General features: G+C 43.1%; 2 long non-coding RNA genes across 2 annotated transcripts in view; both read left to right on the top strand.

The window, feature by feature from the left end:
• LOC133224976 (uncharacterized) overlaps positions 1-25,937 on the top strand; it is a 269,398-nt gene that overhangs the window by 211,243 nt on the left and 32,218 nt on the right. The window lies entirely within an intron of this gene.
• LOC133225216 (uncharacterized) lies at positions 885-25,396 on the top strand. Its single transcript, XR_009729062.1, has 3 exons — positions 885-1,685; positions 1,767-1,836; positions 25,131-25,396. It is a non-coding gene; the product is annotated as an uncharacterized LOC133225216 (long non-coding RNA).

Here is a 25,937-nt window from a genome sequence, read left to right as displayed (position 1 = left end):
TGGTGGCTGCACCAGAAAATGATTAAATGATTTGTTTAGCATTTATGTAATGTATGAATGCACCTTGCCTGTGTTAAAGCACAGCAATGATTGGGTTTCCACCAGCAAGGGCTGTGAATTTTAGCTGTATTCCCTTTTGGGATTCTGAAGTTCTCAAGTTCTGCCTTACACAACAGCAAAGTCTAAATGCAGACCAGTTTTTCATCCATGAAATGGAAGTTAAATAAGGCTTGACCGAAGTAGACAAAACAAGAAGATACGTAGACTAACTGGAAACATCAAGATTTGAAAATTACCTGATAGGAAAAGGGAGGGAAGGGGGATCAAAGACGTCCTAGGGAATGAAACATTCCTTCACAGCGCTTCCTGTTCTCTCTGTTATGCTAACCAAGGTAGGATTAGGTTTCAGCTGCCAAAAGAAATAACATTTGTAGATTTTTTTGGTCTGGGTAAGTGGGATAGAAAGATTTAAGACAGCTTTTTCCAAACTATTTGCTTTTTGTCAAGCACTCAAGTCTAGTTATTGTTATTAATTTGTATTACAGAACTACCAAACTGAGGCTGGATTTCCATTGTATTAGGTGCTGTGCAAATATCCAGAGACTGGTTTTACCTCAAAGGGCCCATAGTCTAAATAGACCAGACAGACAAAGGGCATTTTGCCCTAAGTTTATAGCTGCTTAGCAGCTGAGCTGGGAATTATCTCTCCTGAGTCATAGCCTGGTACCTCAGCCACTGGAGCTCACTTGTGGAGAACAGAGCTGTCATTAAAAGAAATGAGGCTGCCACCTTGTCTCCACACACAAGATAATGATTGATGCAGCAACCCCAAGATTAACGTGAGTTCGCATAACTGACTCCTGTTGATGGCTGGGTGTGTGAGCTAGAGAAACCTCACGCCACCTCTCACCAACTCATTCCTCCATGTAGTCCCTATGGTTCGCTTTTGGTTTGGTTTTCTGTAACGGGTTCATTTCATAGATGAGGTTCAGAAATGTGTCGGGTCTCTGTGCAGGGATGACCTTCCATGGTACAAAAGCAAATTCAGATGGCCCAACTTCATCTTGAAGTGCTTGGTTAATCTTCAAGTGCCTAAATGAACAGCCTGAACATACTGTTGAGAAAAGTGACAGGCAGTACCTAGTACACTTTCTGGAAGGTCCTGAGCTTCTGAGCAGGGACAGAGGCTGCACTCCACCCTCACCTTTTTCCAGGTATCTGCCCAGCAGGAGCTGACATGTAATGCTGCCTGCTCTGTGGCTCGATAGAAAAGGAGGCTGCACTTCTGTGTAGGCTTGAAGTCTTTACCTTAGCTTCATGCTAATGCAGAAACAAAAGACCTTCTGTAGGGGAAAAAAACCCCCCTCTGAATAAATAAAATAAAATGTAAGTATAAACTTGAACCTGTTTATTCTAAAACTGTGGGTAATTCCAATTCTAATCCCATGTGTAAATATTTGAAGTGCCATTGTGAAGGGCTTTTCTTACATGGGAGAATTTCCTGCTGCTTGTTTTTTAAATCCCAGCCTACATGTGCACAGGTGAGTTCAGCTTTCTGCTGTGGGTGTCTGAGCTGCAGACAGGGAAGTGCCTGTGCGAGCAGCACATTGGCTGTCACCCGTTTCTCAAGATGCCAGCAGTGAGCAAAGCAGACCCTCTGAGTTTGCTCACAAGAACAAACTGGAGTAAATGTTTAACTTGAGTCTTTGGAGTCGACAGCTTGTACCTTTCTTTATTATTAACCCAACTCCTGTTTTTCTTTACAGTTGCACAGCTGCTAGCACACAAGAAACAAAGGACCCTTGAAATAACTTCCTCATGGAGGCATGAGCAAAGGTAAAGTACTTTTTTGTATTGTTTTCATACCTATACATGGGAAAGCAGTTGCACGTTTCTGTGCTCTGCATTTCTGTTAGGGCAGAACAACCTGTCAATAACAAGCATTGTTTAATCGTGTCTTCTTAAAACTAAATCACTAGGTACATCCAGCTGATTTCATTCTAGTTTGACACAAACTGAAAAAGTATCTCTGTACTTAGTGTAAGAGTGTGCACGGTGAATTTCTTCATTCACATACCGATATACACACACAAACACAAACACACACACATACACTGGTTTCCACTACTTTTTCCCTAACACCAGTAGCCTTAACTTTGTAACTATTGTTTTCCTCCTGATTGTTTTCTGTCCTGCTCAAGTCTGTAAAGGTCTGCCTCTTCTTCTCCCTGTGGAGAGGCGTGACTGCACTATGAAGATCTGAATTTACATCAGTCCTTTCATGAAGCTCACACAAACCAGCTGTGCCATTTGTTTTGCATTCAGCCTTCACCCTTGATTGTTTTCTCTGCTCTTGGGTAAGCTGTGAGCTCTAGAAGAAAGCTTTGTGGTGAGGCAGGCACCCATCAGCACAGTACAAAATAACGAGGACTCTTGTCTGACCATTATTCCATTTACTATGCCAATATGGTGTGAATACTTGTTTTAACGTAACATTAAATACCTGTGTGTGCTTTGTGATGGCTCAAAATTGACTTGCAGGGAGAAGGATTCACTTACTCAAACCTTTTTTTGTATTTGCTGTGACATAAATTTACATGGAAAACAATATAATTAAACTTTAGCTAAAACAATGCATCAAAGGCAATTAGGGTGAAGATCTAGATTGGAAGATAAAGCAAGTATTTACAGACATTCAAAAAGTAGCTGTTCATTGTGGTGCATATTATATAAATATTATATAAACATGGGTTTAGAAACAATAATATTTTAATAGAAATGAGATTTATAGGCAAAGTAAAAGAAGAACCAAATTTTCCCTGTTTCCAGCTGCTCAGAATACCATTTTACTCCATGAGTAGATCCTATAAGTCAGGTGTGATGTCCATCTAAGCAGACAATGACTCAGCTCCAGTATGTTCTTTGGGAAGACCTCAGTGCCATCTCCTCTCTGTACTTCTGTGGCTGTGCTGCCCTCTGAGGATGAGCATGTCCAATATTGAGTGCCATTGGCAAGAAGATTTCTACAGCACTGCAGCTACACACTGTTTGTGTTTTGATTCATATTACAGCAGCATTTGCAATATGGTATGTGCTGCCTTCAGAGTAAAACAGTTCCTTTACATTATCCTAGAGCTGTATTGGCAATCAGACTATTTGCCCTGCAAATACTTAGGAATCTGTGAGCAAAGGCTTGCAGGCACATTATGAAATATGAAAGTGGCATGATCGCTAAGTGCTGTGAAAATGCACCATCTTCATAGTTCCTGAAAAGGAGCTATAAATAGCTGTTTTGGAGCAGTTCACACATCTCTGATTCTTGTAAGCCGATTAGATTAGGAAAAACGAGTCTGCTATTCTGTATTTTGATCTGATCCAGCTGTTTATTTAGCTCTAAAGATCATTGGCACCCTAAGCGAGGGATGATGATGATGTGGCTACTGGGTATTTCCAAACCGTCTGTCACTAACAGCTAGATTTGTCATTTCACTCCCACTGGAGAATACTGAAATGAATGAGGGTATTGGTAGTATGTATTGGAAGGATGTCAGAACACAGGCCCAAGTGACTACAGGAGTCTGAATCATAAGATGGAAAAGGTAAATGAGGAGTGGCATGAATTTCAGGAGACTGACACCTTGGCTATGAAGTAAGTGGGAAGTTGGTTGTGAGCCTGTTTCTATAATGGCCAAATTCAGGTTTTAGCAGTTTGCTCAAAGATGAAGAGATAACTGAGCAAAGAAAACACAAACCTGTTCCTCTAGGAGAATGGGAGAATTGGCAAGTTGATAAAGAACACTGTGTCTGCTCATAGGTGACCTAGGTCAGCAGAGGATGAATTTGCCTTCTCTTTTGTCAGTTTAATGTTTGTTAAGGGTCCCTGGTTTTCTGTTTCCTGAGCTTTTTTTCCCCAATCTGGCAATTCTACAAAGCATATGTTGGACTTTAAACGTATTTGCCTGGCTTGTTCTGGGTGCTACGAAATGCAAATACAGACGCTGGCATCAAAAGGGGATGGAGTGCTTTGAAGATGAAGGGCTTGACAAAGAGCCAAGGAGCCAATGGACCAGTGAGAACTGGAATTCTCGTGGGACTAAAGGACACTATGGCTGTTGGTGAAAGCAAACACATCAGAAAGGAAACAGGGAAGCTCTTTATCGCTTTTTCTTGGCTAATTGCTTAGTCCAAGAGAGCTGCTCAGCTGAAGTGGTTAATGAAAAAGTGGATAAGGAACTTACCTGAGGCTTTTCCAGATGAGAAGGTGGGAAATGAGAAATGGATAAATTCTGTATTGCCTCTGTTAAAAGCAGGCAAGCTTCTTGTGCCTGAGTTCACTTTTGATTCTGCTGCTGTGACAGCACCAGCAGCAAGAATCTCAGCCTGAGAGGACTTGAGCCTTGTAGGAGTTTGGGTCGTTGGTTGGTTGGGTGTTAGTTTGGGGGTTTGCTTGGTTGTTTTGTTGGGGTTATTTTTAGTGCAATGCTAGAAGCCACTTCCAAAACATTCTTGTGATAGTGAAGGATAGGATAAGATAGGATAGGATAGGATAGGATAGGATAGGATAGGATAGGATAGGATAGGATAGGATAGGATAGGTGAGGTGCCACCTTATAGTGCTTCAGAGGCATACAAACAGAAAGCAGAAAACCACTAGTTTCTAGCACCACTGCCCCATCCAGGCTGAGTGACATTGTTCTAAGAAAAAATAGATTAGACTTTGGGGGGGTAAAAAAGTACAAAGCAGTGACTGCTTTTTGTGCCTCACTCCAGCTCTGAATGTGCTTCTCATCTCCTGTGTAACCCCACAGTAAAAAGCCTCACTGGCTGCAGCAATGTGCAGTGTCAAGTGTTAAAATGCAGCGGTAAGCATAGAAATAACAGTAACACTACCCATGATATAATCAGGGTTTCTTTTTCAGAATCTAATGATGTTAAAATAAATGGAATTATGTTGCTTTTCATTTTTTTTTTAAACCAGTAAATTCCTAAAGAGGATTTGCCCCATTTCTACAATGTGCTTAAGGTCTTAGAGCGCACGATCAACTGCAGGTTTATTAGGGGCATGAGGGGTTGGCATACGGCATTCTCTGCTTAAAGTTGCTTAGAGCCTTTTCATTCTGGTCAAGGAGGATGGTTTTTTCATCTTAATCATTATTTCTAAGTCCATATGGGGCCTGGCATTTCCCAGAGCTTTTTCTTATTGCACAGAAACAGTGATGAACACTCTTTACTCTAAAGAGCAAGGAAAACTGGTGTTCTGGATAGGACCTAGAAAACATGAACTGGAGAAAATACCACACAAGCATCTTCAGTGGGAGGATTTTTCCTTCTTTTTATTGACATGGTCAGTGAGAATCCTTCCAGTGAGTTCAGTGGATGTTAGATCAAATCACAGTGTCTCTCTAACTCTCCCCCTCTGCTGGCAATTCAGTTCCTGCTGTGCTGCTGGAGCTGCACAGCAGCTCTGAGCTCTGCAAAAGAGTCTTTTAAGAAGTCGTATAGCAGCATTCCTCATTTGAGTTAAAGCTTGGAGCACAGGAGAAAACTCTGGGGTGGTGGAAGGCAGGACAAGTATTAGATGCTAGGGAAGGACAGGCAGATTCTGCAGCCTGGACAATGCTTTGTGCAGAAAGATCAGGTGGTTGTATCTGAAATGTTTATCCTTTATGTGTGCATGACATGAGAGTGGTTTGTGTGACAGGGATCTTTTCCTACTCAGGTTTCCCAGCCCTTCTTCATTCTTAATCTGGTCTGCACGATTCTTTGCTTTGTTCTGCACAAAGGCATGAAAGTTACCAAATGTCAATGTTGGACTCTATAGGAGGAAGAGAAATCCAGTCCTTTAGGTAAACTTTTCCTTCAGTGTGAGAAGTTCCCTCTCGCAGTAGCAGCAGCAGCAGCAACATTTCTTTTCAGTGTTTCTTCTGGCCTGCTGTGAGTATATTTTAAATATGTATCACAGAAAACTGGGCTTCTGGGGGGGTCCTGCTTTTGAACAGAAACTGAAAATTCTGTCTTTGGTGGAAAAACTCTGGCCTGAAAATAAGTGTAACAAGTATTTGTGGTGTCATGGGAGGCCGTTAGCTCCCCAGGTATCTGCTCAGTTCCAAAGGCAGCTGATTCCTCTTCCAGAACCAACCTGAAGTGATGAACTAGTGCACTGGGAGCTGGATTTATTTAGGTGTTGGGCAGATCATTTTGCAATAGTGGTGTTTGAAACAGTCTCAGGCAAAAATGAAATGGCTAATGTCGATGGAGATGTATGTCTGAGACAAAAGGAGCTCTAACCTTCAGTAACCCAAAGGAGAGTTCTATCTAAATTGCCAATGGGATCCCACAGCTTGCACGGGTGCTCAGTTTTCTGATGTAATTCTATGTGCAGAATTATTGTTTTGAGGAGAGTGCACAATGAATATTTTACTGAAAATAAGTCTTAGATAATATTTTATGTTAACTCAGAGAAAAAAAAAGACCCTTTTCTCTGTTCTTTTAGTGCTGATGAATGGTTCTAGTGACACATTCCGAAAAGGGTTTGCTGGTTTGGGGTGCAGGCACATTTTCAATACTTGGGCACTTTTCCTTTGCCTTTTGCTCTTGGCTCAAATTCAGAAAACCCTCTCAGGTTAATTTATTTTCCAGTACGAAACCATGTGGAACCTAAAGTGAGAGACAGGGATTTGCCTCTTCTCTTTCTGCTGCAGGATGAGACAGCCGTGCCGGGTTGGAGCAGGCAGGGCACGGCAGACCCCGACCCGCTAGCTGCTCTCCGGTGGGAGGGTTGAGGTCCCAGCGGGATCAGCCGAGGGCTGCAGCAGGGTCCTATCGCCCTCCCGTTATCCCCCAGCAGGGGTGAGCGGAGCCGCGTCTCCCACCCTGAGTTCGCGCAGTGCCGCCGCGCCGCGCCCGGGCGCAGGGACCCGCCCGCCGCCGGCCGTGGTGCTGAACGGATAGCGCCGCCCCGCCAGGCCCCGCCCCGCGGAGCCCCTCCCGATGGGTCGGAGTCGTTTGTCCCGAAGGGAAGCGGTGTCCCAGGGCTACTGCAGCACTGCCTGGAAGCAAAGGTGCTCGGAACAGTTGTGCCTGCCCCAGAGCTTGCTCTGCTGTGGGATCACTCCATCATTCAGGTCGGAAAAGGCTCTGCCAAGCCCGCCACTAAACCACATCCCTGCATCCCACATCTACACATCTCCTAGACACCTTTAGGGATGGTGATTCCACCACTCCCGCAGGCAGCTTGTTCCACTGCTTAACAATTCTTTCAGTGAAGACATTTTTCCTAATATCCAACCTAACGTGCCCTGGCGTAACTTGAGGCCATTTCCTCTCATCCTGTTACTTGCTATTTGGGAAGACACTGACCCCCACCTCACTCCATCCTCCTTTCGGGTAGCTGTAGAGATCGATAAGGTGCTCTGACAGCTGTAAAGGCTTCTTTTCTCCAGGCTAAACAACTCCAGTTCCCTCTGCTGCTTCTCACAGGACTTGTGCTCCAGACCCTTCGTTAGCTTGATTGCTCTTCTCTGGACGTGCTCTAGCACCTCAATGTCTATGGACAATGTCTGCTATGCTCCATGGAACTTCATTTCTCCTCTCCGGTAACAACTGCTGAGATTTTAAGTATTACAGTAGTACTTAACACCCCCAGTAATGGTCAGTTGTGCTGTTTCACCAACACAAAGAACTGGTCTCCAGCCTGAATTGCCAAAGCTTAATTAGGTATGACACACATTACTCCTTGTGCTAAAGTGCTGCAGGGGGATGTTGTATGTTGTTAAACAGCTGCTGGATTCTGCCCGAGAGGGAAATCTATTTATGAGTTGTATTTTGGGTTGTAAAGTTTGCAACTGTGCTTTAGGAAACAGCAAAGCTATAGAACCGTGCTGAATTATTAAGACTGTTCAGTCACACAGAACAATAACCATAAAACAAGGGGTCAAACACAGGCTGGCCCCATGTGGGTGGTGCACAGGGACAGCAAGCACAGGTCATCTTGAGTGCAAGGGCTACTGCTGAGCAGCAATACCTAAGCGAGCAGAGACCATTAACAGTTACCCTCTGGCCTGTGGAACTGGCTGGATCCAGGCAGCTCAAAAATAATATAACCCCACTGGAGAGACTGTACTTATGCAATGGGAAGTTCTGGGAGAGATTTCCTGGCTCACTAAGTGGAAGTGCAAATGTTAGTGAAAATTAAGATTTCTTCTTCAAGTACTTTGGGAAAACAATGACCTCCTGACTCTCGGTAGCATCTTAAGAGCAAGGGGTTAGCTCAGCGGTTGGCAAGGGCTGGGCTATTTCTATTTATCAAGTATCCCATTTGAATTCCCCTGCCAAGAGCTGAATATTTAGGATTTCCATGGCAACATATTTCTGAACCCACATTACAGTCAGACTGACGCGTGTCACCTGATCCAGGGATGAAGGAGGTAGTGGCTGAATTTATTCAAGCAATCACATTCTCTTTTCCAAGGCTAATGCACATGAATACTGAGGTAGCAAACTGAATTGACAGGGATTCCATCTCAATGAACATGTATAATGTTCCAGCCCAGGAGAGTAGCATTTAATTGATGAGTGGGATTATATTTACATAGCAATTATAACAAAGTCAAGGTTGGCTTTACATGAAAGACTGTTTGCTGTAATATCTTGGTGCTTCGTTGTCCAGGAAAGCTGTTCTTTTATGGGCAAGAAAAACACATCAGACCAGATGCACGCAGCGTTTACATGTGCTTCTTCTCATATTCTGCAAATACTCACTTCATGAAGCCAGCTCAGTAGTCACATTGTGGTTGCCTTAGCTACACACATCAATTTACTCCGTTATAACTTAGATGCTGCTTGTTTAAGTGCACAAGTATTAATAGTTATTCACTGCTATCCTCAAATGGCTGTTCGGTGCTTAATGTAAAATGAATAAGAGCTCATTCTAAATCCCATATAAGTCAATGGGCACCTTTCTCCTCATTTCATTCAGAGCTGGAATTAGCTATCCCCGCTGCACTGCCCCCAGATATTAATTTTTTGTCCTCAAAACACCTTTTCAAGGTAAGGTAATGCTACTGACTCACAGTACTGTGACCTTCACAGATGGAAAGCTGGGGCCAGAAAGGTCCCAGGATCATCCAGTGTATACACAGAGGTCCCGACCCTCATCATCTCTTCAGCCTGGATTTCTTTCCATGGGAAGGTTAATGCCTGAGTTGTGCTCTAATACAGAGTTGGGCTGGGGGGGGGGGGGGAGCAGGGGGAAGCAGCTGGACCTTGAAGGTAGGAGGCAATTCCACTTCTTGTAGTTCTGTGTAGTCAGAGACCAAAAGCTGTATTCAGATGTCTTCTTATGGGGCCTAGCACGGAGTTAAGTTCTGCTGCTGGCTCTGGAAACAAGAGAGTGGTGATGAACTCAAACTATCTATTATCTATGGCATAGCAAGGGGAAATATGCATGACAGCTATGCTGAGTGATCAGAATACCAATAGACACTGGGAGGAGGAAGAGCTGTACTCAGAAGTCCAGCACAGATGCCATACTCATCTTTCTTCATTGACTCATATGGGGAGCTGGATCCTGACATCCTTGAATTGCCAAATGGCCAGAAGTGATCATCCTTCTCTGACAACAGGCAGGGTGGTTTAGGTCCATCTTTGTTACTACACTGGGAGGATATCCCCAAGTGGCTTGCCTAAGGACGTAACTGTGCTAGAGACAGGGAAACTAACTGAGGTCTCTTGAGTGTTCTAGCACAGAAAGTTTTCTTTTCTTACTCTAAGCTTTCACTGCTCTCACTCTTATTGCCATGGAAATTGTCTCCTTAGCTCCTATTGGAATTGTCTGTTGACATCATTAGTTAAGCACATAATAGACAGCTGAACTGCTCTGATATTTATCTTCAGGTCAACAGCTATTAAGACTCCAGAAACAAATTGGAAAAAAAGCATAAACCTTTTATTAGTAGAACTTAATTTAACTGTATTTAAACTTCATTAAGGAGTAAAAAAAAATGACCTTTCTTAATGCACTCTTTCTTTATAAAGTATGAAATAAGGATATTAGATTAGTTTGATCCTGGTTCTTATTATGCACACACAGTAGATGAGAATGCAAAAATTCCCTCATTCAGTTAGGTACTCTTGGATGTCAAATCAAAGACCAGGTGCTCCACAAGCCCATTTCCTTTCTTCAGTGTTTTATGTTTCCTAGCCCTGTAATTCCCCCCAGGAAACCAGGAGAAATCTTAATTTCTTACCTCCCACCTCACCCCCCCATTAAAGTAACAGCTCTGGTCATTTAAACAATCAAGCACATGTTCTTACACTGTCTGCACTTCATGCTATCCATAAATGGTGATGTGGTAAGAAAAACCATGGAGGAAAGGAAAGGAAATGACATTAACCTTTTCCATCTGATAAATAAGGGCTCTATTCAGCTGCAATAATCCACATCCTTCCCTAGAGATCCAGTTAATGTAATACCTAAGGGCTCAGTTCATTTAAAATTATTTCCACACTGGCCAGCTGATTTCTTGGTGAATTATTCAGTCCTCAGACTGGAATATTCTCCCTGTGCAGCCCTTGTAAAAGGGATGGAGCCCTTCTGTAGCTCCCAATGCCCTTTCAGAGATGTGCCAGAGGGTCTGTGACACTCATGTCTGTGCCCTCTGATAACAGGAACTTCTGTGCTGGTTTTCAGGGGACCACCAGTCTGTAGGTACTGGAGATAATACATCCCTGTCCCATTTGCCTCTCTTCTCTGCAGGAGGCTTCTCACCTCCCTATCAAACTTTAAGCACCTGCAGTTCATAGGTAGTAAAAAGAGAGTTTGAGCCTTGAATGGGTGGAAATCTAGAGCAAGGAGCTCAGCCAGTTCAAAAAAGGCAGCCTGGATTATGTTGTTGCTGGGTTTGAGGTGATGGATGTGGATCAGTGACCACTTCAGGGGTGCTTGAATTACCCATAGTCCCAAAGGCTAAAAGCTGGGAATTCAATCTGTGGGGTTTTTACTCCCTTTGCAACACAGAGGTGGCTGCAGGGCAATTGATGTCTGCTCAGCTTATACCTGCCCAAGAAGCTTGCAAAGACAAAGGGCTGTCTGTGTGCATCCATCCAGGCAGATGTTCTAAAAGCAGGAATAAGGAGCAAGGCTTAGAGAATCCAATTGCAAATCAATGGGAAACACAAGTCTACAACCAGTAGCAATATATGCAAATCCCAGATTTATATTAGTCACATTGACTTTAGTTGATGGAAAGCCATGGGAATCTTCTCATTGACATCAAGACATTTTGGATTAAGTGCTTACATTAGAAAATATGTTCTTTCCTTCTTTTTTCCAAAGGGAGTGTAAGTAGTTGAGGGTAATAAACCCAGGTTGTCTGCAATTTTGCAACCTTTCTGATGCTGTAATAAGCTGTGCTCTGAGGGTTCATTATTAGACTGTCTTGAAACCTGCTAGTGAAACAGGAAAAACAAGAAACCTGACCTCACTGTAGTGCTTAATTGAAGTGCATTTATTGACTGATTTTAAGCTCTTATAGCAACTCTGTTTGCTAAGAACTGTGGGCTTGTGTGTACCTTACCTGCTGGGGTAGACACAGCCAAAGTCATGTCATACTTCAGGCTGGTGTCATGGGGTTGGCCTGGGGTTGAGCGGGAAGCTATAGCTGGAGTTTGGTACCTTCCCCCTTGCTGCAATGCTGCTGCTCAGCTTGCCTCCCCCTCCAAGAGCCCATGGGATGACCAGCCTCAATGGGGTCAATATGCCAAAGGTGAAGTAAGAGTGTTGTGCTAGGCATGTTTCAGTTCCTATCTCTTTGGGGCTGGGGCTGGAAACAGGGGTCAGAAGAGACAATAAAGCTCTTTAAATCTATCCTGCCTCTGTATAGATTCTGCAAGTTGCAGCTCTGCAGAAGGATCTGGATCAGCCTCACAGTGCTGGGGGCGGGGGACACACACACACACTGAGAAGTCTGTTATACATCAGTGCCAAAGCAAGCTACAGTGGGATATCTCTGCTAGTAAATCTACCTTTGATACTGTAATGCCGGGACTGGCACGTACTTAATGCTAATACAGTCTTATCCCCATCCCATCTGTATTAGAAATCAGGGCAGAAACATAAAGACCATTACCATGCTGTAACCTTAAGAACAGTTTCTCACTTCATAGAGGCACTCAGCAGGCACTGGTGCATTCAGCCATGATTCATTAGCACTGAACCTCGGTGCTGGCCTTGGCCAGTTTTGTCTGGATTCAGTTAATTTGTTCCACTGGCAAGAAAGATTTCTGAGCATTTGTGTTATCTCTCTGGAAATCTTAAGTAGGAGCTGAACACGATTGAGAACAGTTGCCTGATAAAAGAGACAGAAAGAAAATACATTCTGTGGGAGACTGGGGAGGAAAGAAAGTCGGCCCTGGAATAGACGGACATGGCCCTCCCCTGCTGTGAGAGAAGAAGCTGAGATTGCAAAAGTGAACTGGACATGATTGTATATGATATGATGTGATACTGACTTTTGTGTTATATCCATTGAATTCACCTCTAATCTAGTTCACCATAATGTTAAATTAAACTGGCTGGTTTATTCCAAAAGTTTGGGAACACTTATAGCCTTGTGGAGCTGGTGCTGATCAGCATCCTGAGCACTGCAATGCAGCCGTAGGGACACAGGTAAAGGAGTCTTTGCAACTTTATTGTTGCAAACCAGCTGCGAATCTGACCCAGAGGAGATATGGATTCTACTTAAGGAGTCTGTGATGCAAATTTATGCAGATGACTGTCATTAGTCTGTATATATGCTTGAAACAGCGGGGTGAGGGAGAGACAGTTACAGGCCATAGAAACTGCAGATTTGTGCCCACATGCCATCTTAGGAAAAAGTATTAGAGCACAAAAGAGACTTGCTTCTCAATTCTTTTGATAGATTGAAGGCAAGTGGGAGCGGAGAAGCTATTCTATCACCAGCCACCAACCTCTCGACTCCTCTTTTTGGCATCTATTGGCAAGTATTTCTGGCCCTCAGTCCCAGAAGCAAAACATCGTGGCCAGATGGGCACGGGCACAAGCAGCAGTGGTGTGCAGGAGTAGGAGCAGGCAGAATTCGTGGGACAGAGCCCTCATCTGAAGATCTTATTGATAGGCTCAGGGTAAGATGTCTGCACCTTGTGTGTGATACTCATTACAGTACCCATTAGGACTGAGTTAAAAATCTTGTAGTAGCAGGAGTTTCCAGGAATGTGTTTTGTCTCTGTGAGGCAGAAAAACCTGGGAAGGCCGGTGGAGGCACACAATTGATGGGGTTGCTCTGTACTGCATACACCTCCTTTTATGTTGACCTCATTTTTGTGGCCAGCATGGCCAGGCAAAGATTCCTTCCAGCTCTCTGGGATTACTATCACATTTCAGTGGCAGAGACAGCAGGCGAGCTGGTCTCTATGCAACCAAGTCAGAGGATGGAGTAGAACAGGAGTTTAAAACACACTGCTCTCTGCTGTGAATGCAGGCAGGTTAGCAGCAGCAGAGGGTTCTGGGGGGGAAATGAGGGCTTCAAATATCTGCTGGTGACTTTTATTATACATAGAGGTGATGGGATTCAAGGATGAGACCCAAGGCCCAAAGCTATTTATGCTGTGTGCGAAAAGCCTTCCTACTTTTACAAAAACCTCATCAAGGCTGCCTTGAAGGCACTTTAACTACCTGTTAGATCAGTTGTCAGAGAAATGGGAAATGTTGGGGGTCAAATTAGTTCCTTTTGTGAATCCTCCCCTTGCTTCATACTTACTGCAAAGTAGACCTTGAGCCCTTTTGAGCCAGTGCTGGTAAAACTGCTGGGCTCCCAAACGCAGCATATTTCTCATCAGTTCTAATGCGCTGAAAGGATAGGATTTTCTGTGAACTTTTCTCAAACAGTCTTACATTTTTTTCTCTCTTTGAGAGGGGGAGGAGTTGTGCCTAAAAAAACAAACCCAACCTGTCGTTCTCAACTCTGCCAACCTGTCAGTCCAGCCATGCAGGAGAGAGGCAGAGAGACAGAGAAAAGGAAAGGAGGGAGTGAAGCAGAGATTCTTTCAGATCTCAGCAGACATTAAGGTAAAGCCCATTTCTCATTTCCTTATCTGTGCTTGCCTCTGAGTGTGTACATGTAAACAGAAGTTCTGTTACCTTAGAGAGTCTTACACTAACTGAACAACCTGTATGGGAACAAACTCTTTATCTTGTTCAACTGGAAGTGTGTTTTGCATGTAAACTGGCAGCTTGTTACTTGATTGGAAACACAGATTTTTTCTCTGAAATTCAGAAGGAGACTTGGTGCTCATTTGAATATTAAAAAGAAGCAGAGCTGCTATGAATACATGTTTGGGGAGGATATTAAGCTGTGTAATTTCAGGGCTGAAGCCAGCCTCTAATTACTGAAGATCAGGATAAGAACTTGTTAGAGGAGGGGAATTCTTGCAGGGCTGCCTATTGCAAAGCTCTGATACCTTCTCCTGGAGCATTTGGTATTAGCCACTGGTGGAGACAGGGTAAGAGACAGACAGACTGCAGATCTGATCCAGTTTGGCAGTTCCTCCTTTCCTCCATTCCCGTCTGTCCATTTTTGGTGGGGTTTATCCAACTTGTCATTAGCAGAGGAGGAACAAAGCTAAGGTGCAGCGAAACTGCCCGCATGAATTCTTGAGTCAGGAGGGCAGATCAGCAGAGGCACTTTCAGCTCATGCCAGAGGAAATTGAAGGTTACAGACTGTGAGAAATGTTGGCTGAAATGAGTGTGAGTCAGAAGAACCACTCTGCCCCAGAGCTTGCCTTATGAGTCTGGTCTGGGGAACCACTTTGTTGGAACAATTGTGGCAGAGTGGGTCTAGTAACAAAGGCCTGAAATACAAGAATGGACTTAATTTTGTTAGAGCTGAGTGTCTGTGCATGGGGACCTGTGCGAATGTGTACTTGTGCACAAGCATTTATGTGTAAGGAGTCTGTGGGTAGATTCTGACCCCTAGTATGCCACGAAAATCCACCAGCAAAGGTAAGAAAGGAAGAATTAAGTTCATACACCTTAGAGTTACCCCTCTTTCTGTATTTCTAAATCCTGAACAAGCATTTTAAACTGTACTTAAAACTCTGTAATACCGTTGTAGGTAAGTTGAAGCTCTGGGAAGGTCATATAGAAGGCAAAGTGGTGGATAACATTTCCTTTCCCTGCTGTATATTGGAGGTTTTCACTTCTGCCTGCTGAAAACAACCTTCTAGTAATACTAACCCAACACTCAGAACAGGTTGGAAGACAGCAATACAATTGTCATGTTGTGGGTTGCAATACCCTTGCCAGGGGTTTGGTTACACAGTAATGGCTTCTGCGTCTTCCTTGTTGATCAACTTAGAATCACAGACTGGTTTGGGTTAGGGTTAGGGTTAGGGTGTTAGGAAGTGTTACCAGACAGAAAGGTTGAAAAGTGAGAAACCCTTCTGCTAGAAGAGGTTCTGAATAGATCTGGCAAAGGTTGGGTGGAGAACACTTCATACTAAGAAGGTTTCTGGCTTTCAACAGGACGCTGCTAATTCACCTCACTCAGTGTTCTCAAAGGGACTAAGATTCTCTAGATTAGCTGCTGCCTTGCCCTACTTTCTTATATTAGTTCCCTTCTTGCCCAATAATCTCGCCATCAGCTTTTGGTGAGAATGTTTGGTAACAGAACATCCATTTCCAGTAGCCCATTGTGCAATGATGATGCCATACACTGAATACAAGCAAGCCAAACAAGCACCACCTCAGAGTTCTGGTTTCTTTCTGAATTAGGAGAACTTGATTTGATTCTTTGTCTTTTACTGTACTAGCAGACTAGCTGTCCCTCCTGGCTGGCAGGAAGCAGTGCTGTGTTCCAAGAAGCCATTGTGCTTCTTTTCACAAGGAACTAAGCATTTGTGGTAGTTTTCAGTCATGATAGTAGCACTGGTTCCTCCTCTTAAAGCAGTTCAATTTGTGTTTTGAGAGTGTGGACAGGAGAGAATATGCTTCAACTACTCAAATATTATTTGTGGTGACAAGCTGGGTTGGAGAATTGGAAGAGTGGAGAGTGTTTCAGCCCTTAATTTCCTGTGGAAAGTTTCAGCTGAGGAAGCATTGAATTTTTGGTTTCTCTTTGCTGTCAACATGGTAGAGGTCAATAATAGCCTGAACAGATCTAAGAATTGACCAACAGTCTGGGAAACAAACTGAATAGAGGCAGTTTCAGTGCACAAACATTTTTCAGGCAAGTTTTCCTGCACTCCGAAGGAAAAGCAAGACAGGGATTCACCTGGCGATGTGAAATGAAGACTCATCTGAATAAAAGACTAAAACTAGGTGGAAGTTTTCCGTGTCTGAGAATGAAAAATCCATTCCTGAGGCAACTTTGAAGACAAAGGCTCTCCAGGTTCTCTCTCTCAAACTGGTTTTAAATTGGCACCTGATTTTGTGTACATCAGCGTTAGGGCATCTCCTTCTTGTTTCTTGGCAGTGATCAGCCCTGAGCTGACTCTACTGACCAGATCCCTGATGTCGCCTTCATGGCCCATTGTGCTCTCCAAGACATGCTGACCCATAGCAGCTATGGGAGAGCACGCACATTCCTAACTGGCATTCTTCCACTCAAAGATAGCTCAAATTCAGACAACTCTGAGCAACTGTGATGATATTCACTTCATACATACAAAAGTAGTTGCCATAAAACACAGCCCACTTTCCACCAGAAATCTCAATGGGAAAATCCAACTATTTCTATTTCCACTCCTAAGCCTTAACCAGCTGTTTGACTGTTAATGAAAATCCTTGTAGTTTTCCACAACTGAGTGAAAACTCTTTCCAGGAGTGGCCTGTGGTGAGATTTCTAGTGCACTCTTGCTTTGGATGGACTAAGAATATTAATCTTCTCATGGCATTTTGTTGCCACGGGTTGCTATTCCCCAAAGAAAGGAAGCAATTGGTGCCTCCTGCAAGAAAAACAAGTAACCCTCAAACAACTTCTGTATGTTTCAGGTCTCAAAAAGATTTGATTTAGACTTTGTCAATGGGAATAAGTAATTAGTGCTTTACTTTATCTACATGAGTCTGTTTGAATCGAGTCAACTGATTGGTGCAGCAGAGTTTTGGATCAAGGTGCTGTTGCCCTAGTAACAATCGCGAGTGAAATCAGAACCTTTTGAACAGCCAGTGGAATGTGGTTCTACTTGGATGACAATAGGTCAAAGCATTTTAATGGGTAAAAATGTAATCCAGTACAATAGGATTTATTGCCACTATGTCATCAGATTGACACTATTCCTGCAAATTCTTTAGCTTGTGACAGACTTCAACTGAAATCTGTTTAGTGGAAAAACTTGTAAAATGCCATTAATCATTTTGTTTTCCAAATCGACCAAAGAGTCTGTGTGTCTCAGGGGGGTTAGAAAGAGTATCTTCCAAGTGAGTGAAATTCAACCTCTCTGCACAAATCCCTAATGAATGGCTGTTCTGGACACAATAAATGGTTCTAAGAACTAAAGGCTCATTTCTGCAGGGTGCTGAGTACTCTGCTCCAAGTCTGTTGGAGAACTCCTGCACTTGCTTAGTTTTACACTAACAAAGTAGTTTCCAGTGATTGCTAGGATGGTTATTCATGCTCTTAAACCTGATTGTATTTGCTGACAGACAAGACCTTGCAGGATTAAGTCCTAAACCAACAGTGAAAGAAAAGATTCCCTTGTTCAGTATGGCAAGGGCATGGGGCAATATTTCATCCTTTCTGCTGACATTTTTCCAGCTTCTGCAATAACAATCCTTTTATTCTGAAGGATCCCGGAGTGTTGTCCCAGCTCCTGAAGTGCAGCCACAGCTTTGAGGAGCAGCAACACAGAACACCAGAACAGGAGAATATGTTGCCTGCAACTTTTAAGTCAGATTAAGGTGCCAAAGTCTGCCCCTCTATCCAGGAGCTAAAAGCATAGAAGGCTGGGCCTCCTTTGGGATGTCAGTAGGGGACCTCTGTCATACAAAGACCTCTAGAACCACCTGCTTTGTTGATGAAATGGCCCTTAACATTCATTGTAGGCCGATTGAACCTTCTACTAATTTTCCTTTCCAATAGATGGATGTCATTGTCATTCATTTCCCTTTAATATGAAAAGCAGGTTCTCCTCAATCCTGTGCTTGGTACCATGCATATCCTTTCATTGTTGTTATGAGGCTTTTACAACAATAAAGCTTCAAGCTCGTAAGTATTCCTTTCTTTGAAATTATTATGTAGCTATGAAGAACAGTTGAGCCAGACAATGACACAAACCTGTTTCTTGTCTTCCTCAATGGGAAATGGGCTTTGAGTTTTGTGAGGACGTTCATAAACAGCCAAGGGTGTGTAAGGCAAAGAATGACCTCAAAGCTGAGTTTGACACAGGAGAACAAAGAGATCTCAAATCCTGATTTGAAAAACACCCCGAGACCAAATCAATGGCATAATATCATAATTATCAACACGCGTCATGATGTTGCTGGAACCCACTGGCTGCTTCTGCCTTGAAACACAAGTAAACACAAGCTCCTCTCCTAATTGCTGTGCAGCTGTCAAGCTCCGTAAATGATGTTTGTGCTGGCAGTAGCTGGGAGATAACTTCATCTATCTAGCATTCATATGGACTGGAGTTGCATCCTTGCTTCTTTCCGTGGGATGTTTTGTCACATTATTGTTTTCAGATTGCTTTCCCTTTGTTACAGTACTTCTGGCTTCCTTCCAGAACCTTCTAGGTTACTTTTTAGTCTCCTTAATCTGTACTTTCTCTCCTGAGCCTAATCAGCCTTGCAGTTGCTCCCACACTAAGACACCCAAGCGGTGTGGCTCGCTTTTTCTGTGGGAAACGCTACTTTGTGTTTTTCACAGACTTCATTCCCTGAAGATCTTTTCATTATGAAGTGAATACAGCTTAGCACTGTGCAGAATGTTCCTGAGGAAGAATGCCACCAGCCCAAGCTCATGTGATTCGGAGCTTGTCAGGCCATGGCAGTGATTTGAGGTTTAATTAATCGCCTACGGATTTGTGTGACTTTTGAATCCCTCTGGCTTTGTGGCAGGAGAAAGTGATGCTTTTGCTCAGTTTTACACGGTGAAAAACAAGCGTCAAAACAAGCCAGGAAAAATACAGGATAAACATCTTCCACTTAGGCTGCGTGTAGCACTTTTGAACCTGATTTTATTGACTAATCCTTTATCTAACTCCCAATTATTCAGTCTGGATCAGGGGACACTGAAAGTAAATATCAAACCAGAGAGTGAAATTCTAGGTAGGCATATTTCTGTCTCTGGTGACAGCACCCTGTGGTGTTAATGTATAACAAACAAGAGAGCCATTTGTTCCACAGGTCTATAGCACCTATGAGAGAAAACAGAAAAGTTGCTTCTCAGACCAATCTTTGGGAATTGCTTTGGCAATAAAGCCAACTCTGCTGTAGTTTAGATATCTTTTTTCATGAGTGTTGACATTTGTAATATAACAGATTTTTATTTGATGTATTTTTGTTAACATCACCGTGATAAGATCTGCTCCCTTGTTCACAGTGTTTGCCTTTGAGAAGTAAAACAGGAAAAACACAGCTGACTGAGCAGGTTCATGACAAACATCTTGAAATGAGCTGAACCCTCCCATAAGTAGCTCCTTCAGTCAGTCGTGCTGCTGAGTGAAAAGCTTCCATGCAAAGGGCAGCCACAGGGGCAGAGATCACGGGCAGGGAGGGAGGCAGAGGCAGCCCCTATGCACTGGAAGACAAAAATCCTATGTAAAACCCCCTAAATTTGCTCTCTTTATTAAAGGCAACAAATATATATGTATTTTTTAAGTAAGCACTGCGATTTTTTAAGCCAGTTTGATATTTTGCACAAAAAAATAGTGTATTGACTTTTCCTGAGACAGCTGAAGGGGTTTCTGATTTCATTATTTCATTAGGATGGGACTGAGAAACCAGTTTGTAGCATTCTTCCAGTGGTTCCTTGTAAAGCCTTCAGCAAGTATTGTACCTCTCTGGCTCCAGTCTCAGGAAGATTTGAAGCAGGCTTAGGTTCATTCTTATTGTGTGCTTATATTGAAAAGAATCTTAAGAATTAAACACTGAATCTATCTCCTACATATGCTTTTGGATAGAGTGGAGAGGAAAAACTGTGTACAGAGTCATAAATGATGAGTAAAGTTGATGTGGACCACCATTAAAGAACACGCACAGACATAAATGAAACTCAACTCTGATTCAGGAGGAATGTTCCCATCTTTAGAGGAATGAGTAACTTATCTAATGGTGATTTAAGGGTAGGGGAGGAGGGACAAGGTTTAAGAGGACACTCTGCCTATATTCATACGTCTTAAAATACCAGTTGCTGTGTCCAAAACCTCACTCAGGTGATCAGGAATAAGCTGTGGTACAGCTTTAAGAGACCAGAAATGGAGTTGTGCAACCCATACACTGAGGTAACCATAACATTCTTCAATGTATGGCCCAAGCACACACGTGATTTTCCACTTCCACATTATTTTAATTGTCTGACTTGCAGAACACCACATACTGTAAGTTAGACCATTGAACTTGGGAGGAGAGCGACAGCTGAAAACCAGAGTGGCCAACACCATGCTGAGTGTGGGTTCTGCATAAACAACTCCTGAGTTTCAGGGTAATGTGCCTTTCCAGATCCCATGCAGCCATGCTGAGACAGGGGCTCCTGAGGATGTATACACAGAGCCCCAGCCATCTGCTCTGCAAGGTGTTGAAAGTCATCTCTGAAAGAAGCATCCCCTTCCCAAATTTCCTATGGACCTCAGTGGAGTTAAGTAACAATATGGAAAGTCAACATTCTGCCAAAGTCTGTGAACCAAAGCAAATGAAGGTTTAAAAAAGCCCTAGTTCCTTAGAAAGTACTGCTGTAATTCCAGCAAGCCCAGCCAACTCCTAACAGCAGTGATGGATACTGCCTGCGGTGATACTGAGAAACCCAGCAGCTAGATCTGATCCAAAACAAGAAATCAAAGACATCCCCTTTGCTGAGTTCAGGAGGGTTTGGATCAGGCCTCTGATCTCTGAAACCATTTAATATGTTTCACAGGCTTCTTAAAAGTGGTAACATACATAGCTCCACAAACATGGAAGCGTGTTCTGGTTTGGATGGAGAACCTGAAACTCGGGATGCCATGTAGGACTATGGGCCTTGGCTGAGCAGCTCCAGCCATAGGAGCTATGTGGTATCCTCTATCGGGCTAAAGAGTAAATCATATTTAGACATATTAGGGGTAGGCTTCCGCTGTGTCTATATTCACAAATGAGTTCTAGAAAGCTGCTCAGAAAAGCAAATAGTGATTCTTGACCCTGATAATGATTGATAAATAAACTTCTTGAAGCCAGCATTTGATTGCCTGGATTGCGTGTGGCAATGTCACTGAAGTTTCTGGTGCTTCTCCTATAAAGAAAGAAGCACTGATATATTGTTTGACTTGATCCTTAGCTAATGCTTATCTCAACCTCTTTGATTTGGGAATCCAAAGCTGAGACAGCAAGTTGTTCTGTAGCATTTCCTAAAACATTAGGTCATAGTGGTTGTGATTCATTTTATTTACATGTTTGGATTTTTTTCCCTGTCTCCCATTTCCTCGAAGAACTTGTGCAAAGTGCTATTTTCACTGCATTAGCTTGGAAAATGCAAAGGCTTTGGTGATTTAATTGCCATTTGGGATATTTTATTAGGTGGGATGAGGCAGCTTCTGAGTATTACAGTGGAATTCCTGCTGAGGTCAGGAGCTGAAAGCTGAGATCAGTAGAAACTTGCAAGTGCTGCTGTCTGCCCTGCATAGCCCTTAGAAGTGAGTAACTGGTGTCAGGCTACATCTTAGGGAACCTTCTACTAGGACTGGAGAAAAAAATCTAATGAAAAAATCAGAGATCCTCAGGCTTCCTACTCACATCTATCTCTTCTCATCTGTTGAACAGAGCTTACTCATGCTGTTAACTTGGGATTCTGTTTTATTCTGTTCCTCACATGAAATACAATAGCAAGGCATCTGATCCAAACTCCACTGACACCAGCACAAGGCTTTCCATTGTGAAAGCTGCAGCCTGTTGAATTGGCAGGATTAAAACTCGCACAGGCAATACAAGGCGTTCTCTGCTCTTCGCATAACCCTTTGCTTAAAACCACATAACCTTTTCTTCTCTCAGTTGTTTTGCTACTCACAAAGAGCTGCAGGACCAGGGAACACTGAAGTACATACGACTGCACGAGGTAACTGTAGGGCCACGAGCCCTGGACCTGTATCTCTCTTATTCTACAGAGGTACCTGAATAAAGAGCACAACTGGAGAGACAGTGGCTCTGTGTTCTCATGTCTCAGTGCCCTTCCCTGGTTTACAATGTTCTCCAGAAAACAGGAAAAAAAGGAGTACGCTCTCTGCCTCAGGAAGTGGTGTAGCACAAGGTGACGTCAAGGAAACGGGCCCTGAGGCTGGAAGAGCCCTTTTAGTATATCAGCTCCTGCCTGCCCCAAAATCCTATGTTATTAATAACCTGTTGTGTTTTGAGAAGAGATATAACAGCACTGAGTCGTGGCAAATTACAGAGCTGAGGGTGTTGGCTCTGTTACATGAAAGTGGTCAACATTATCTAATCTGATTCCATCATTGTTCATGACCTGCCACTTACCTATTGTTGAATACATTATGATATTACATCATGTCTATTAAGAGCTGCAACAAACTGTTCTACAGCTCCTTGCCAACAAGATCTGGTGGAAAAGTTCCTCGAAGAATTTCTCTGTGCCTCTGTAGGCTGAATGTAATCCATAAGGTTCAGTGTGTGGAGAAATCATACTGCACACATCTGCAGAGCCATTGACATTAACCTTCACTGTGCATCAGCGCAGACATCAGCGTGTGAGGAGAGGAAGGAGGAGGAAATGAGAATTAGTGCTAACTCTTGCGTTCAATTGCTTCACACCTAACTTGCATTAAAGCCCAGGGGGCTCTGTCTGCTGAAGTAAGGAATGGGTTTGCTACTGATTTCCAAAGGAAGAAGACTGGCTATAAATTAGATCCTCTCTGCTGTTCCATGTCCTCATGTCAGGTAGATTTTCAGATCTAGGATGTGTATTGGCTATACCACTGAGGCTACAGGGGCTTGAGCAGGATCATAGACTCTTTCAGCTCAATACCAGAAGGCAAATGGCTCAAAGCTGGTGGGAAGAGAACCAGAAGGGGGATTTTGAGGCTGGAAGAGATGACAGTGGATCCAGCTACCCCATTGCAGGTGTGGGCTGTGCTGAGTCACCTTTGAGCTCCAGGGATCCCAGTTCTGCTCTAAGGCAGGCTGAGATGGGCATTGTGCTGCCGAGTGCATGCAGTGTCCAGCCACCTCGGTACAGGAGCTGCTGAGAGCTGAGGGTTAAAAAGAGGAAAAGAGTCCTGAGAGTCGACAGTTTTAGGTTTCACCCCTGCCAAATTGTCTGAGACAAAGAATGGCAGTGAGGCCCGAAATCAGGAGTTTCAAGTTGCCAGCACTTTCCATTTCTTATGGTATTTCAGTGTTTCCACTGCTTGTTCCTGGCTAAAGCCAGGCAGTGCATACAGTGTGAATAAATTACAAGAGACATTTTCACCTTTCTACAGATTTGGGGAGTTGCTCGGAGTGGTAAAGCAGGGGGCTGGTTCGCTTTTAACCTGTCCTGTGGCTCTGAAACAGGCAACAGCCTTCGTCTGGGAGCGCCTTCCAGAGTCTGTCCTCTCAAACTTAAAGGGTCAAACTTCTTTCCTTTCTTTCCTTGTTTGAAGAAGATCTGGTTTCACTTAGATGAATTAAATGTCAATATATCTGTTCCTGTGAGTTGTTCCAGTGTAGACTACAGCACTATTGCATGACTTGAAAATCTGTGCAGAGGTCTGCTGCTCTGTGCTATTTATGTCTATCTTTTAAAATGTGTAATGATCAAACACTCCTATATTGATACTTGAGGTCTTGTCTCTGTACAGAGGAATTAAATAAGAAGTCTATGAAATATCCTTTTCCTCCAGCTTTGAACTTAGTCCATTCAAAGTTGTCTTTTAACTCTGTATTTGCAATCTGCTGCTGTGGTAAGACCTAGATACACAAAAGGATGGAGAAGGTTTTTACTTGTTAGGTGATGCTTGCTGAGCTCTGTGTCATAGGAACCCATCTCCTATACCCTTGCCTCCTAGAGGTCTGGCTCTGGGTTCAGTTTGCATTCCCCTTTCCCATGTAGAGATGCCCTTTATTCATTTATGGGGATCTGAGCTGAGATGGGGAACATTAAATACAAACCCCCCCCACTTGTAACAAAGTGCTTATCAGGCTCTCAGGCATGACCTGTTAGAGATGAAGAATATCAGGCCCTTTCTGAAGCTGTGAACATCATTGTGCTCTTTGTTTTGCCAGAGCAGACAAGTGAAAATGTTCACACCATAAAGATAAGTCTATCTTGTGAGGAAAATCAGACTCACAAGCCAAGCAGGCAGTAGATTTACAAGCAGAAGCCCTGAAGCATACCCTATCAAACACCTCCTTGGGCAGTCGTGTTGGTGCCATGGTATGAGATATACCAGCAATGAATCATGATGTGTGCCAGCCCTGCTCTGGGGATTAGGGATTACATCCTGGAAGCAGAAAAAGACTGGCTGGAAGTATTAGAAGTTAGGTCCCTTTGCAAAGAGTGAAAGGAGGAAGGAAAGAAAGAAGGAAGGAAGAGTCTCACTGCTGTCTTACAATAGATTTATTTAGGTTTTGTGGGTGGTGGTGTGTTGGCTTTTTTTTTTTTTAAAGGAACAAGTATTTGAGTGAATTCCAAAGCAGTTCAAAAGGTTTCAACTTGTCACATTTCTGGTCTCTGAGCTGAAAGTCTTCCAGGGTTACACAACAATGACTAAAACTGGAAACCTTTCAGACCATTTCCAAAGCGAAGCAGGAAACTGAGGTGATTGCTAAACTGACGCTAGAAAGAGAGATCCACTGCCATGTGTGCAGGCTTAGAGCGAGAGTACCCAGCTTCACTTGGAGGTTTGGAGTTGTTTTCTTTTTGATTTCATCTCAGAACAGAATTATTCTGGAACCGAGATCTTCACATTGTTTTGCTTAATGTTTTACAAACAGGCTGTTGACTGAAGTTGTCACTGAACAAAAATTCACCCCTGCTTGTTTACATAATGGGAAAATACAGTCATAAAATGAGTGTAGCAACAACTTGGTAGGTATTAAGGTGCAATATGGGGATTATCCTCATAAAACACTGAGCTCTAAACTCAAACTATCAAGATTAACTTGACAGTTGCATTTAGGAAGTCTTTAAAAGCTAAACTTGATGCTTAAGGCTTTTAAGTTGCTGTTGTTCTGAGCAAGTTGATGAAAATCAAGGGTTCCAGGTCTGGAACTCTTCTGGAACAGGTTGTTCATCTGGAACAACAAGATGAAAATGACAAATACAATAAAAGCCTTTCTTTTGCTAGTGTTGGGTTTGTGGTAGCTCTTCACTGGGTGTAAGTAGGTGTTAGGTTTGCTCCTCTTTCTGCCACTGCACTGCTTTATGACCTTTGAAATACAGGAATTTAATTACTTTTCTTCCATATCTAATTGGGGTGAAGATTTCAAAGGTACCTGTTTGGGGGGTAACTGTGCAGACCCCATGAACACAGATCTCTAGAACATCTCCCTGAGCATGTTTCAGTATCCAGCACAGTGAAATCCTAGCCTTGACTTCGATAATTAGAATATGTGCTGATTTTGTGAACTCTGATATATATGTGCTTTAGAAAAACATCTGAACCCTCTCTGCCATTTAATCAAACGAAGTCTTTGAGATTTGTCTTCCTTCTATCCTGCCTAGCTTCACTGCTCCACTTCTATCTCTAACCAGTTCTTATTTGGGAAATGAAATACATTTATCTGTTTATAAGAATGATT

The sequence above is a fragment of the Neopsephotus bourkii genome, unplaced genomic scaffold, assembly GCF_033783945.1.
Source record: "Neopsephotus bourkii isolate Nb327-2 ecotype Australia unplaced genomic scaffold, CSIRO-AGI_Nbou_v1 NB_1749, whole genome shotgun sequence".
In the NCBI taxonomy this organism is placed as follows: Eukaryota; Metazoa; Chordata; class Aves; order Psittaciformes; family Psittacidae; genus Neopsephotus; species Neopsephotus bourkii.
This window is presented reverse-complemented; position numbering and strand designations above follow the sequence as displayed.